We start from the raw sequence: 14150 nt of genomic DNA on the forward strand, positions 1-14150 counted from the left end.
AATCAGCAGTGCAGTCACAAGAAATGATTGTATGTTGTTGAATGAACACATCACATGGGTTGGTTTGTATCATGTAAAGGGAACTGACTGACTTATTTATTTGTCAAGGAATATAAACAGTTTCCAAAGAAAACCTGTCATCATTATAGTAGCTCTGTCACCTTTGGGGTCTTTGCATATTTTGTAAAGTCGACAGCAGCATCCAGTGGGTCCTATTCAGCTCCTGGTGCTTCATCCGTAGGAGCCCACGAACGCAATTTACCAGGTTTATGCCAAACTGAGAACATTACCGACTTAAATGATTTGCCCTGACATAGATTTCATATAGTGATTAACCCTCTATATATAATATAGCCTGTGTTTATCATTTAGTATTGCATATATAAAAATACCTCTCCTAAAGGCTGCACACTAAGTCCTCTGGATATAATCATTGTTTAGCAAAGTGTCCGTTCATGAATCCAGATGTTTTGCCCAAGTACAGCCATCTCAGAAACCGTTTCAAATGGTCAGATAATTGGTTCTTCTGAGAAGATTTAAAGAAAGCCTCACTTTCACGAAATTGGCAAAGGGAATACACTGAAGAAATTACATTGACTTCTCATTGTTTTACAATGAAGTAATACACATCTGCAGTGGCTATAATAAACGTAAGCTTTTACTTTCTAAAATGTAAAATTCTCATGTGCTGTTGAGGTTATGGTGCATAGAGTGTTTATATAAATATATTCAAACTTATTGGTTAGGTAAAATTTAAGCCTATCAGATTATTATTATTTTTTTTTAATTCTTTATTTTTGTAGTGCAGAAGCTTCGTACAATCACCTGTGAGGTACCCCAACGGCAATCCTCCAGTGCATTACAAAACATTTAAACACAGAGGTACAGGATTGAACTTGCACATTTTTTATAAGGTTGAGTTTTGCGGTAGCCGGTATCGATTGTCATTACTTAAATATATGCGCAACATAAAATAAACTAAAATAAACTAAATTGACGTCGCTTAACTTTCTGCTCTTGGAATAAAATTGAGATGCTGTGTCCAGCGTGATGATAATTATACCAGCAAACTAGTGTGGTTGCTTCCATTTTGTGAGTCGCTTATTTGAATCATGAGTCAAAGTTAAACATAACTTTAGGTACAGGCTAGGCAAGTTATGGGGTGAATATGACATTCACGATAGTCCCACTGTAGGACCAAAGTCCAGCTTTTTACTGACATCCCCTCAAATCAGATTATTTTTAACTACCCTATAGCCATTTTGGTCCAGTAAGAGTGGCCAAGAGGGTGAACCCAGTTGTTGGACAACTAGAATTCTCATAAGTGAAAGCACTGCGTGTATAATAATTTCCTGGCGACAGCTGTATGAACATGTAGACATAAAGCGTGTGTGTGTATGTATGCATGTACACACTTTAAATATAATATCTAAGCACTATAACCACTTTAGTGCTCTGTAGTGGTTATGGTGCCAGGAGTACCCTGGCTCTGTTCCAGGTTAAACTGTCAAACTGATTCCAAATCTGGCTCTGGATGCAGTAAAGCAGACGTTTATACTTCCACATTAGGAGACCATTGCTTTATTCATTGGCAGTGTTTTTTATTTTATTTTTAAATCTATCTTAATCTAGATTAGTACTGAATCCTGTCCAGCAACAATATACTTTTTATGCGACTCGTGTATTCATATTTTGACCTGTATAGAGTTTGTTTACTGTTCTTTGAATATCTTTCAACAAACAAAACTGACCCAAACACGTTTGAGTAACCCAGTAAACGGGTGTGTGGTTTCAAAATGTGCACTTCCTGTTTCGTAACTGGATGGTGTGACACATCTCTTATGTGGCAATTTATAAAAACACACATAGAGAAGTGTTTACAAATTGTTTAATATGAAATAACATTGTTATTGTGTGTGTGTGTTCAACCTTGTCAAGTACCAACCCACCTCTTCTGGGTGTGCCTTCGACTCTACTGGCTTGAGGACTTGAAAGCACAGGGCTTGAAATTTTATATCCAGGCTTAAAGGAACACTATAGGGTCAGGATCACAAACATGTATTTCTGACCCTATAGTGCTAAAGCCACCATCTCTCCCCCCCCCCCCCCCCACCCACCTTGCCTCCCTAAATATAGTAAAGTCTTGTAGTCAAGTCTGCTGCTTCTGCCTCTGCCCCTGGCCTGGCTGCTTACAGCTGACATCATCAGAAGTGATTATGTGAACCAATCACACGGCTTCCCCATAGGATTGGCTGAAACTGTCAAGGAGGCAGATCAGGGGCAGAGCCAGCACAAGTCAAACATAACCCTTGCCAATCAAGATATCCTCATAGAGATCCCTTAAATCAATGCATCTCTACGAGGAAAGTTCAGTGTCTGCATGCAGAGGGTGAAGACGGTGAATGGCAGTACTGCACAGTGTGCTGCACTGCCCCAGGAAGCACCTCTAGTAGCCATCTGAGGAGTGACCAGCGGCGTTATCACTAGACTGTAATGTAAACACTGCCCTTTCTCTAAAAATGCAGTGTTTTTGGCAAAAGGCCTGAAGGGAATGATTCTACTCACCAGAACAAATACAATAAGCTGTAGTTGTTCTCGTGACTATAGTGTCCCTTTAATATCCCATACTACTAGTTTTTACTGTAAGAACAATCAGGATGTGGAATTCTCTGCCTGAAGAAGTGGTTTTATCAGAGTCCATACAGATGTTCAAACAGCTACTAGATGCATACTTGCAAAGACAGAATATTCAAGGATATAATCTTTCAATGTAGGGTAATAACTGCTTGATCCAAGGATAAATCTGACTGCCATTCTGGGGTCAAGAAGGAATTTTTTGTCCTAGCTTGTTGCAAAATTGTGCTTCAAACTGTTTTTTTTTTTTTTTTGCCTTTTGGATCAACAGCAAAAAACAGGTGTGAGGAAGGCTGAACTTGATGGACGCAAGTCTCTTTTCAGCTATCTAACTATGTAACTAGTCAGGCCATACACATTATTTACCACCGCATGCCATAGTATGCTCATCAATGGTTAGTGGGGCGTGGATATGTTAATCCCTGCTGTGTGTGTATGTATTTGATGCTTAGTATATAAAATATATATTTTGTTCTGCCTTCTATATTGGGTGGTTAATTCGTTAATAAGCCAACACTCGGGAAAATAAATTTATTTTTTGTGTAAAATTCCCATGCAAGGCTCCCACAATTCCCAAAACGGATGTGTAGGACTTGGGAAGCCATATTGTTTTGTAGACACCATGAGCCCATCACAAGCAGTGATCAGAATGAGATGAGGATCAGATAAACAAAACTGCTAATACTGTTTGAATAATTAAACTACCTTGACCAATCTTGACGTGGGTGGATTGTAAATCGTTAAGATTTATATTCCAGTGGCCTGGACCCTTTTGGTTAATTTGTATAATTTTAATATAATCAAGTCAAATTAGTTCTTGAAGGCAAAAAACAAACAACATTTTACACGATTTCATTTTACGTGCTAGCATTCAGGTGGATACTCTTGTGTAAGAATTGGCAATTTAAGTGTGCTAGCTTCCTGGAGAAAAGCAATAAAACAGCCACTTAGAGAGTAGCCCACTGTGCTTCTAATGTGCATTCTAAATTATGTTCTTAGTGCTCTGTCTGGAGTTCGTCACTTGACTATATTTGTTTTATAAGAGGTTCAATAAAAGAAGAATATTGAACGCCTGTTCAGTTTAATCTTTTGCATTAGGTTTTTTTTGTCTTTAATGTATTTTTTGCTTCATAAATATGTCCCCTTTTATATACATATTACAAAACCTTTTTGTGTGTATTGCTTTCACAAGTAAAATGGGTATATTTCACATTTTTCTTCATGAATGTGGTTATTGTTGTGAGATTTGTAAACGCTATTTCGGGGTTATTTGTTGGTAATTTTCATTTATTTTTCCTACAGGTCAGTTTAAATGAGCACTCTGGACACCATAACATGTTAAGCAAGATTGTTATGGTGCCAGGAGGTCCCTGGCATTGGCATACCTCTTGGAGATATTGGAACAATCTGAGTACCATAACCACATCATCAAAATTACTTTATGATGCCAGGAGGTCTTTGGTGCTGGTTCTCTTTTATTCACAAATGGTTAAACCCTATTGCAACGCCGGTGCTCTCTGCCCCATGTCCTTCTGTTTGCTCAAATGCTTCAAAATGGAAGATTAGGACGGCCGCAGGCAGGGGAGCCGCTCATTGGCTGATTGGTAATCTGATACTAAGAGCCATTCAGTGGTGTCCATGGAAGAACAGGCGTCTGAGAGATCCTGCGCTGAAACCCTAACTTTGGAGTTAAGCCATTCATTCACCATTAAGGATGAGCCTGCATAATTTTGATAATGTTGTTCTGGTGCCCAAACTGGTCTTTAAAGTTGAAAAGTGTCCAGGCACTATATTAATGGGACACTATATATCTCTGCTATATAGGACAAGATCCATTGGTTTTAGCAGTGATAATTTGGTGGATTTGCTTTAGACTGGTCATTCCCTGCCAATCGGTATTACAGGAGCCTTATCTTTCACGATGTAGGACATAATAAATTAGGCTGGTTTGTGTATGCTGGAACAGGAACGATTTTGTATAGTTGCGGTTTCATGTAGGAAGCATCATTAAGAATCCTATTAATATTTATGGATTTTTGTGCTGTATTGTCATTCATCCTGTGTGATTAGATCTGCCTTGTATATTGTCTTTGCTTTTTTCGCAGAATATGTGGGTCATTTTAACTTGTGTGGAGTCAATCAGCCGTACTAAGTTGAAGGCTTGCGATTGGCTGTTCAAACTGCCATTGTGTCAATGTGGCCAGTATGAATGTTTTATTTGATGGATGTCAATGGGATTCCAAGGCGGTTTCATTTTACCCTTTGAATGCTGTATGTTCACGCTATAATTAAGTGTTCTTGCATAGCAAGACCACTTAATGTTATCTCACATATATATTATTTTTATTATAGCCAAATCTGCCACCCTAACTCCTCCCACAGTTTTTACACTACATAGACGGTAATATACCAAAACATGCGTATTGTTCCCGATCGGATTGCTATTACTTTGTGGAATGTTTTGCCGAATGGTTCACGGAATATCGTCGTTCTTGTGGCGAAATTGGTCCCATAGGAATGAATGGCAAAATGTTCAAAGCTAAAGTGGCAAAAGCTGAAAAATCAGGACATGATTTCTAAACTGCCACCACTCCCTCATTTCCAAGCCTACCTACACAAATTATATCAAAACGTTCAGCTATCCCTGCTGCCACTAAAAATGGCCACGGCTAAGCCATAGTCCGGATAGTTTTCACAATATGACTATTTGTTTGCAACTCATGCTGTTCATTGAAACTCCACTCTAGCCAGGTCAAACTTGAAGGGCAATTTCTAAACTGCAACTGTGCCTTCATTTTTAATACTTCAGAGACATACTATGCAAAATGTAGGTCTGGGTCATGTGATTCTCACAATATAAAGCACTTCAATGTAGGATGTATAGTTTTTAAAATACAACCGTTTAAAGATGGCAACCACCAAAATACTCTGACCTGTGCCAGGCTGGAGCAGCAAGTGATGTCATAGACAGGGCCATTTGTACTCCATGCAATTGTAACCAGTGCAGCTGTGCCCTAAGACTGTTTAGATTTAAGATAGGGCTTTTCCCAGAGAAACTCTTCTGTACTATCATTACCAACTTGGATGTTGTGATTGGCTGAGAGCATTGGCTAAAAGCAAATGCACTTGAACATTCTTGCAAAATAAGCCAAGCTTTTCCGCTTGACTTTGTATGTACTGACTAGTGTGTACTGGAGCTTTTTGTTGGCTTTTCCGCTTGACTTTGTATGTACTGACTAGTGTGTACTGGAGCTTTTTGTTGGCTTTTCCGCTTGACTTTGTATGTACTGACTAGTGTGTACTGGAGCTTTTTGTTGGTTTTTAGTGATGCCTTCAAGAAAGGGAGGAATAAGGGATAAAGACCCTAATCCTAATGTCATTTAAACTAAAGGTCTGTTGTCATTTCATCTTTGCAGAGAAGTGTATATTAATCAATCAGTGCCCTTTTAATTGCATGAAGGAATGTTAAAGGATATATTGTGGTTGATTGCCATAACTCTTGGATATCCCCTCCTTCACGGGACACTGCATAACCACTACAACATATTGTACAAGTAATTGTGCTAAGAGACTATTGGTGCAGGCCAAAAACCCACAAAGTCAAAACGAAATGAAAATCCAAACAAGTTTCCTTGACACTCCAAGTTTTGCTTCAGCAGCAAGTTACAAACCTGATGTTTTGGTGCGTTCAAAATGGATTTCAAATTTAGGCACTGTAGCTGAATTATATATTTTTCAAGTCCACTCTATTCTGAGGTTATTTTGGCAAACATTTTGGAGATCACTTTGGATTCTTGACTGTTACCGCTTTTGTCAATAGCCCTGTGGCACTTGGTAAACTTTAGTGGTTTGGATAGTTGTGTCCCTTTTAAGCTCTACTGTTACCATGCAAAAAATGTTTTTAAAAGCAAGACTTGCCAAACAAACGAACAGGGGAACCACCGATAGCTAGGACCTCCTGATCAGTTGACCCTACAGGCACGGGCGACCAATAGTACTAGGTGGTTTGACACAAACGCGATTTCTATTTGCCTATGTATACAATTTGTAATCTGTACCATAACGTATTTGTAACCTTGGTTGACCGTACTCACATCACCCATGTCGAATTACAAAAAAAAAAAGCAAGACTTGCATGTGTTGCTTCTTCCAACTAAGGAATAGTCGGGTGACGTGGAGCTAAAATAATGTGGGTATAGCTATACGATGAAGGGTAAAGTGAAACTCCCACAGTAATATTTGCAGCCATTATGCCTTTCTAAAATTTTTTGCTGTAACAGCCTTGTGAGCTGCTGGATTCCTGAATGAGTGATTGACTTATCGTGATGATTACATCTGTGTAAACAAAGCATATTCTAAAAATATTCTGCTAGAATTTTTTTGTCTTTAATGACTATCTGAGCACAAACCAGGGAGATTAGCAGTTAGGAAACTTACATAAACATAACAAGCACCAATTTCATTCTTTAACCCCTTAAGACCGCAGCCAAATGTACAAGTTGTGATCCAAAAAAAAGTAAACAAAACCTGGCATTTGCGCTATATGTCTGTCCAACCGTAATTCACCTCTTTCATATTAAATGCACCCACACTTATTATATATCATTTTATTCAGAGGAAACAGGGCTTTCATTTAACATCAAACATTTAGGTATGGGACATAACTTAATATGAATACAATATAAAGAAATGAGAGAAAATAAGATTTTTAAAAAAAAATTCTTAGTTCTATGTGACATTCTAACTGTGAATGTCATAATACTGTTTGCTTTTACTGCAATAAAATACACATATTTGTATTCAGCGATGTCTCACGTGTAAAACAGTACCCCCTATGTACAGGTTTTATTGCGTTTTGGGAACTTACAGGGTCAAATAAAGCATGTTACACTTTTCAGTTTTTTCACATTGAAATTTGCCAGTTTGGTTACGTTGCCTTTGAGACTGTATGGTAGCCCAGGAATGAGAATTACCCCCATGATGGCATACCATTTGCAAAAGTAGACAACCCAAGGTATTGCAAATGGGGTATGTCCAGTCTTTTTTAGTAGCCACTTGGTCACAAACACTAGCCAAAGTTAACGTTAATATTTGTTTGTGTGTGAAAAATGCAAAAAACTAATTTTGAAAGCCAATTTTGGCCAGAGTTTGTGACTAAGTGGCTACTAAAAAAGACTGGACATACCCCATTTGCAATACCATGGGTTGTCTAATTTTGCAAATGGTATGCCATTATGGAGGTAATTCTTATTTCTGGGCTACTATACGGTCTCAAAGCCAACGTAACCAATCTGGCGAATTTCATTGTGAAAAAACTGAAACGCAAGCCTTATGTTTGACTCTGTAACTTTTGAAAACACCCTAAAACCTGTACATGAGGGGTACTGTTATACTCAGGAGACTTTGCTGAACACAAATATTTGTGTTTCAAAAGTATTACAGCAAAAATATCGTCAGTGTAAGTGCCGTTTGTGTGCGAAAAATGCAATAAATTTCACTTTCCCTGACGATATCATTGTTGTAATACATTTTACGGTTTTGAAACACAAATATTTGTGTTCAGCGATGTCTCCCGAGTAAAACAGTACCCCCCATGTACAGGTTTTATAGTGTCTTGGAAAGTTATAGGGTTAAATATAGTGCTAGCAAATTAAATTCCCTATACTTTCGGCCTGGGTTGTTAGGCAGGTCCCGCTAATTGTAATTAATTAGGATACCCAATTATGTAAAATTATTACATAAATATATATGTAAAATTATTATATATACACGTGTGTGGATATATATATGTGTGTATGTGTGTATATATATATATATAATTTTTTTACAATTTTTATTTATATATAGGTATACATATAGTGATGTATACATATATACTTAGGTATATACATATATATATTATTTCGTTCTACGTGTATTTTATATATATATATTAATATCAAAATACAGTTAGAACGAAATTACACACATATATATTTTTAGTTATTTTTTTAATTTATTTATTTTTTTAACGTATTTATATTTTTTTTATTATAAAATATATATATATATATATATATATATATATATATAATTATAATTACCGTATTTATCGGCATATAACACGCACCTCATTTTAAGAAGGAAATTTCCCTCCCTCCCATACTATTCTCCCCCCCTCCCATACTATTCTCCCCCCCTCCCATACTATTCTCCCCCCCTCCCATAGTGTTCTCCCCCCTCCCATAGTGTTCTCCCCCCTCCCATAGTGTTCTCCCCCCTCCCATAGTGTTCTCCCCCCTCCCATAGTGTTCTCTCCCCCCTCCCATAGTGTTCTCTCCCCCCTCCCATAGTGTTCTCTCCCCCCTCCCATAGTGTTCTCCCCCCTCCCATAGTGTTCTCCCCCCTCCCATAGTGTTCTCCCCCCTCCCATAGTGTTCTCCCCCCTCCCATAGTGTTCTCCCCCCTCCCATAGTGTTCTCCCCCCTCCCATAGTGTTCTCCCCCCTCCCATAGTGTTCTCCCCCCTCCCATAGTGTTCTCCCCCTCCCATAGTGTTCTCCCCCCTCCCATAGTGTTCTCCCCCCTCCCATAGTGTTCTCCCCCCTCCCATAGTGTTCTCCCCCCTCCCATAGTGTTCTCCCCCCTCCCATAGTGTTCTCCCCCCTCCCATAGTGTTCTCCCCCCTCCCATAGTGTTCTCCCCCCTCCCATAGTGTTCTCCCCCCTCCCATAGTGTTCCCCCACCCTCATCCAATAGTGTTCCCCCCCTTTCCATAGTATTTTCCACCCCTTCCCATAATGTTCTCCCCCCCTCCCATAGTGTCCCTCTCTCCCCGTGTCCCATAGTGCACTTTCCCTCCCCTTGTCCCATAATTACTTACCTGTCTTGAAGCGTGGGCCGGCTTCACAGCGCGCACCGCGGTACAGGAACTTAAATTTCAGGTTCCGGTTTCCGGTGGGACTGAAAGGAAGTGTGCACACTGAGTGCGCACTTCCTTTCAGTCCCGCCGGAAACCGGAACCTGAAATTGAAGTTCCAGTACCGCGGTGCGCGCTGAACACCGGCCCACACTTCAAGACAGGTAAGTAAACCTTCACATTCGCTCCATAAGACGCACAGACAGTTCCCCTTACTTTTGAGGGGAAAAAAAGTGCGTCTTATGGAGTGAAAAATATGTGTATCAGCGTATAACACGCACACATCATTTGCCCCCTATTTTCAGGGAGAAAAAGTGCGTGTTATACGCCAATAAATACGGTATGTATATATTTAATCAATATCCTTCTACGTGTATTTTGATATTAAAATATATATATATATATATATATATATATATATATAAATATTAAAATACACTTAGTGTATGTGTAAATGTGTGTGTCTATATATATATATATGTATGTATGTATATATATATATATATATATATATATATATATATATATATATATATATATATTTGATGGGTAACTGTAATTTATTTTATTTTGTAACATTAAGGGGTTAAGAGGGGAGCAGAGGGGCAGAGACAGTGTCAGCCAGTGATTTTACATCACTGGCTGACACACTGGATCAGTGATCACAGTGACAGGCTGTCACTCTGATCACCTCCTGCAGATCACGGTAATTGGCCACAGGGGGAGTGCCTGGGTGGCCAGGCATGCCCCCCACCGTGATTTGCAGGGGGATCCTGCCTGCAGTTACTATGGGTCAGCCAATAGGCTGACACACAGTAACTCTGATCGCAGTGACAGGCTGTCTCTGCATTCAGATCGCAGTGACAGCCTCTCACTGCGATCAGACTCTGCAGATCGCGGTCACTGACCGCAGGGGGACTGCCTGGGGGGCCAGGCATGTCCCCCGACTGCGATCTGCAGATTGAAAATGCCGCGGCTCCATGTGTCAGCCGATTTTAAAATCGGCTGACACATGGTAAATACCGATCGCAGTGACAGCCTGTCACTGCGATCGGAAGCTGCAGACCGCGGTCCCCAGGCACAGGGGGGCTGCCTGGGGGGCCAGGCATGCCCCCCCGACCGCGATCTGCAGCGGCCATGTGCCGCCGGCCACGTGGGGGGTAAGACCGCCCAGGACGTACTATGCCGTCCTGCGGCGTTTAGAGCCGCCCAAATAAGGACGGCATAGTACGTCCTGCAGTCTTAAGGGGTTAAATGAACACTATAGGGTTTGAAACACAAATGTGTATTCCAGACCCTATTCGGTAAAAAATACTACTCAGCCCCCCCTTTCCCTGTAAATAATGTATATGGGAGGCCAAAATCTCCCTCCTGACCCTATTCCCTATGCCTCTACTAGGGGCATGTCTACTAAACAGTGTGCAGCCAGTAAAGAAGGACCTAACACAGGTCCTTCATTCCTTCCATGGTGGGGCAATAACAGGGGACTACAGGGGAACAATAAGTCCCTCCCCCCTCCCCCCTCCTTATTGCTTAGGGCCCCAACTCCCCTGCAATGGGTGGTGGAACAATAGGTCCTCACCCCCTTTATTACTTAGGACCCCCACCCACTGACAGTAGTTGGAGGCTGAGGCTCAGGGGGGGGAGGGGGAGGGGGGGGGGAAGTCTACTCGCTCCCCTTTATTACTTAGTGCTGCCACCTGCAGCTAGTAATTGGGGGCTGGAGAAGGACCCTTTATCCCTTCCTTTTAGTTTAAAGGGACAATCTAGTCACCCAGACCACTTCAGCTCAATGAAGTGGTCTGGGTGCCAGGTCCCTCAGGTTTTAACCCTTCAGATGTAAACATAGCAGTTTCAGAGAAGAATCCTTGAATAGTATATGCTCACATGAGTAGCTAGCCGGCTGCAATGGAAAGCCTTGATCTATTAACCAGTTTTATATTAATGCTCAACTATTGTGTCTGAAGTATAAAAGGGATAAGCTTAAACCCTTAATCATGATTTATAGGTATATGAAACTAAGCAACTAAGCAGTAGTGTAAATGTAGGCTTATCACCTAATTAGCTGACAGTCTGCAGCGTAAAGCTAACCACTACCAAGCCGTAGTATAGTACTTAGCCTTAGCTATTGTTGACAGTTGTTGACAACTGAAATTAACAAATGTAGTAATCTAGCTATTGTCCTAGAAAAAAAAGGACCAATATACATTAACAATAGAGCGCTTTTACAAAAAAGTACCGCCCAGAGGAATAAAGTGAATAGCAAAGAGAGGGCAATCAAACCTGACTGCCTCACATCATACAAAACTAAAGTGAGCTGAGATATATATATATCTCATAATGCAGCGAGGATTGTCATCCTTTTATTTTCCTCATAAGTCCAGCATGGACTATGTTCGAGACGTCTAAATCCTGAAAAATCCTAACACTGCTGGTCATGTATTGCAAAAAGCATCTTTGTTGATTTCTTTGATGTGGAAATTGTACATTACTGTGAACATAAAGCCAGTGGGGAAAATGTAATCGGAGTACTAAATTTACTGGGTGTCCATCTCTAACCAGCGGTTAATGATCAAAAATGGTTTGGACAACTGATTAGACACCAACACTCTGGACAGAAAGCATTGGTGCCAATTTAGCTCTGAATGCTCAGATCCGGTGTAGAATAGGTCGCATGAACAGGATGCAGTACTAGTTTGTCTGCATGTTCCTGTGGTATTTGGAACAAAAAGATGTGAACTCTGATTACAAATGCAACGGTCTGCCGTGGTGTTCACCAAGAGTTGTGAAATATGGACCCAAAGGGCTGAGTTGGAAAGGTTTTTGCTGCTTGGCTATTTTTGAATTAAAATTCCTTTTATAATATTATTTCATGCATAACGTATGAATATACAGCTTGACGTTTATACATGGTGGTGCACACAGTTCTCTACAACTCCGATCTGAACCTGGAAAAGGAAAAACAAGCCAGCATGATAAAAGTAAAATAACCCATACAAGTAGAATTGGTGGAGTACAAAATAAAGCCTATACCCTATGGGTATTGTTTCTGTTAAGTGTTCTCAGTCCTATGAACTAAGGAAATATTGCGATAGCACATAATGCAGTCATACGTCTGATGCCACCATATACTTTTTTGTTTATAATGTTGAAGTTGTTTAAACACTGTTTAGAAGGAGGCCCCCACTCACCCTTGGTCTCTGGGAGATCATTCTACAGATGATCTCCCAACATTGCTTCTCTGAGAAGCCCTCACCTCTGTTTGGAGTAAGCACTCAACGCAAATGGAGAAGTGAACCCTCTTGGCTGTCTGGTTGACAGGCACTTTACAGCCCCATTTGGTGACTTCTCCAGATTAACTTCTTGAAATGAACACTATATTTTAAAAAAAGCCTGAAGGAACACTCTGTTAAATCCTAAAGCACTTCACCGTGCTAAAGGTTTGGAGTGGTCGGGTAACTTTGATGCAATTTAATGTGATTTTGTACATTGTTTAGCATTTAAAAAAAATTTCATACGTCTTCGTGACTGTCTGAGAAATAGGTAGTTGTCTCTCCTCTAGGACTGGTATGACCTATAATTAAGTCAAATGCAGCCCATCACTCCCCATCTCTAGTTATCACTTCCCAATACTGTGAGAGACCTTCCTGTCCTGCCTGTTCTACATGAGGTAGTACCTGTAGTTTTACAGTGTAGTCTTTTTACCTGATGAGGTTCACCAGGAGAGATACTGTGTAGGGGATGTAAGCAGTGAGATGATTGGGATAGAAGTATGGCATATTGCAGGTAGATGGAGAAACCCGCTCTATAGTGTAACTGGGAGCGGGGTGAGTCACGTATGACACCTGAAAGCTGGTCTAATGATCAAAGTGTAGTTTTTGTGAGGATAATATGATATGAAATGATTGATGAAGACATGGAGAGAGGCCGAATAAGGAGACGAATAAAGGACAAACTAAGCAGACAATCAAAATGTACACAAAAGCTATATCTGTACAAATCTGTATATCTGTAAGAATTGCGAGATAAAATAGTATATTTTTAAATCTTCTACACTAAATATTTGGTTTATCCTATTAAGCTTAGATGGTGTATTACCTTGGTGGTAATTGGTGTGTTTTGTCCTTTAGAAAATGCAGTTTCTGTGTACAATGCAGTGATCGCTCTGTTTGTGTTTCCTGTTTGCTTTAAATTGTGTGTGTGCACTCATTTCAGCCTTACAACAATGAAGGGTAAACAGAGCCGTACCTGCAGACGTGGTGTGTACATGATAAATATAGTTTTAGGCAAAGTTGTGTTCCGAACACGGACACACCTGCCTTTTACAGCAAGAGTTGAGATTTATTCTGAGCATTCTGCTATCCAGTTTGAAATATGTCAGTTTTGCTTGAATATAACCTTGAAGAGGTCCTGTTGTGTTTTTGTTCCCATTGTTTTTTCTTTTCTTATTTTTTCTGTAAACACCACTTTGCCTTTATTTATATTTTTATTACCTTTTATTTCTTGTTTCAGATCTCATTGTCAGGGCCCATGATATGAGCTGTTTTACCTTCTGTGGGATTGATTCTACTTGGGAATGTCAACTAAAACAGAATCTTGCTTTAAATGAATACTGTACT

General features: G+C 40.1%; 1 protein-coding gene across 1 annotated transcript in view; it reads left to right on the top strand.

Moving 5' to 3' along the window:
• OSBPL8 (oxysterol binding protein like 8) overlaps nt 1-14150 on the top strand; it is a 246460-nt gene that overhangs the window by 24572 nt on the left and 207738 nt on the right. The gene's annotated exons all lie outside the window — the stretch shown is intronic.

Source organism: Pelobates fuscus, chromosome 3 (genome assembly GCF_036172605.1).
Source record: "Pelobates fuscus isolate aPelFus1 chromosome 3, aPelFus1.pri, whole genome shotgun sequence".
NCBI classification, from domain to species: Eukaryota; Metazoa; Chordata; class Amphibia; order Anura; family Pelobatidae; genus Pelobates; species Pelobates fuscus.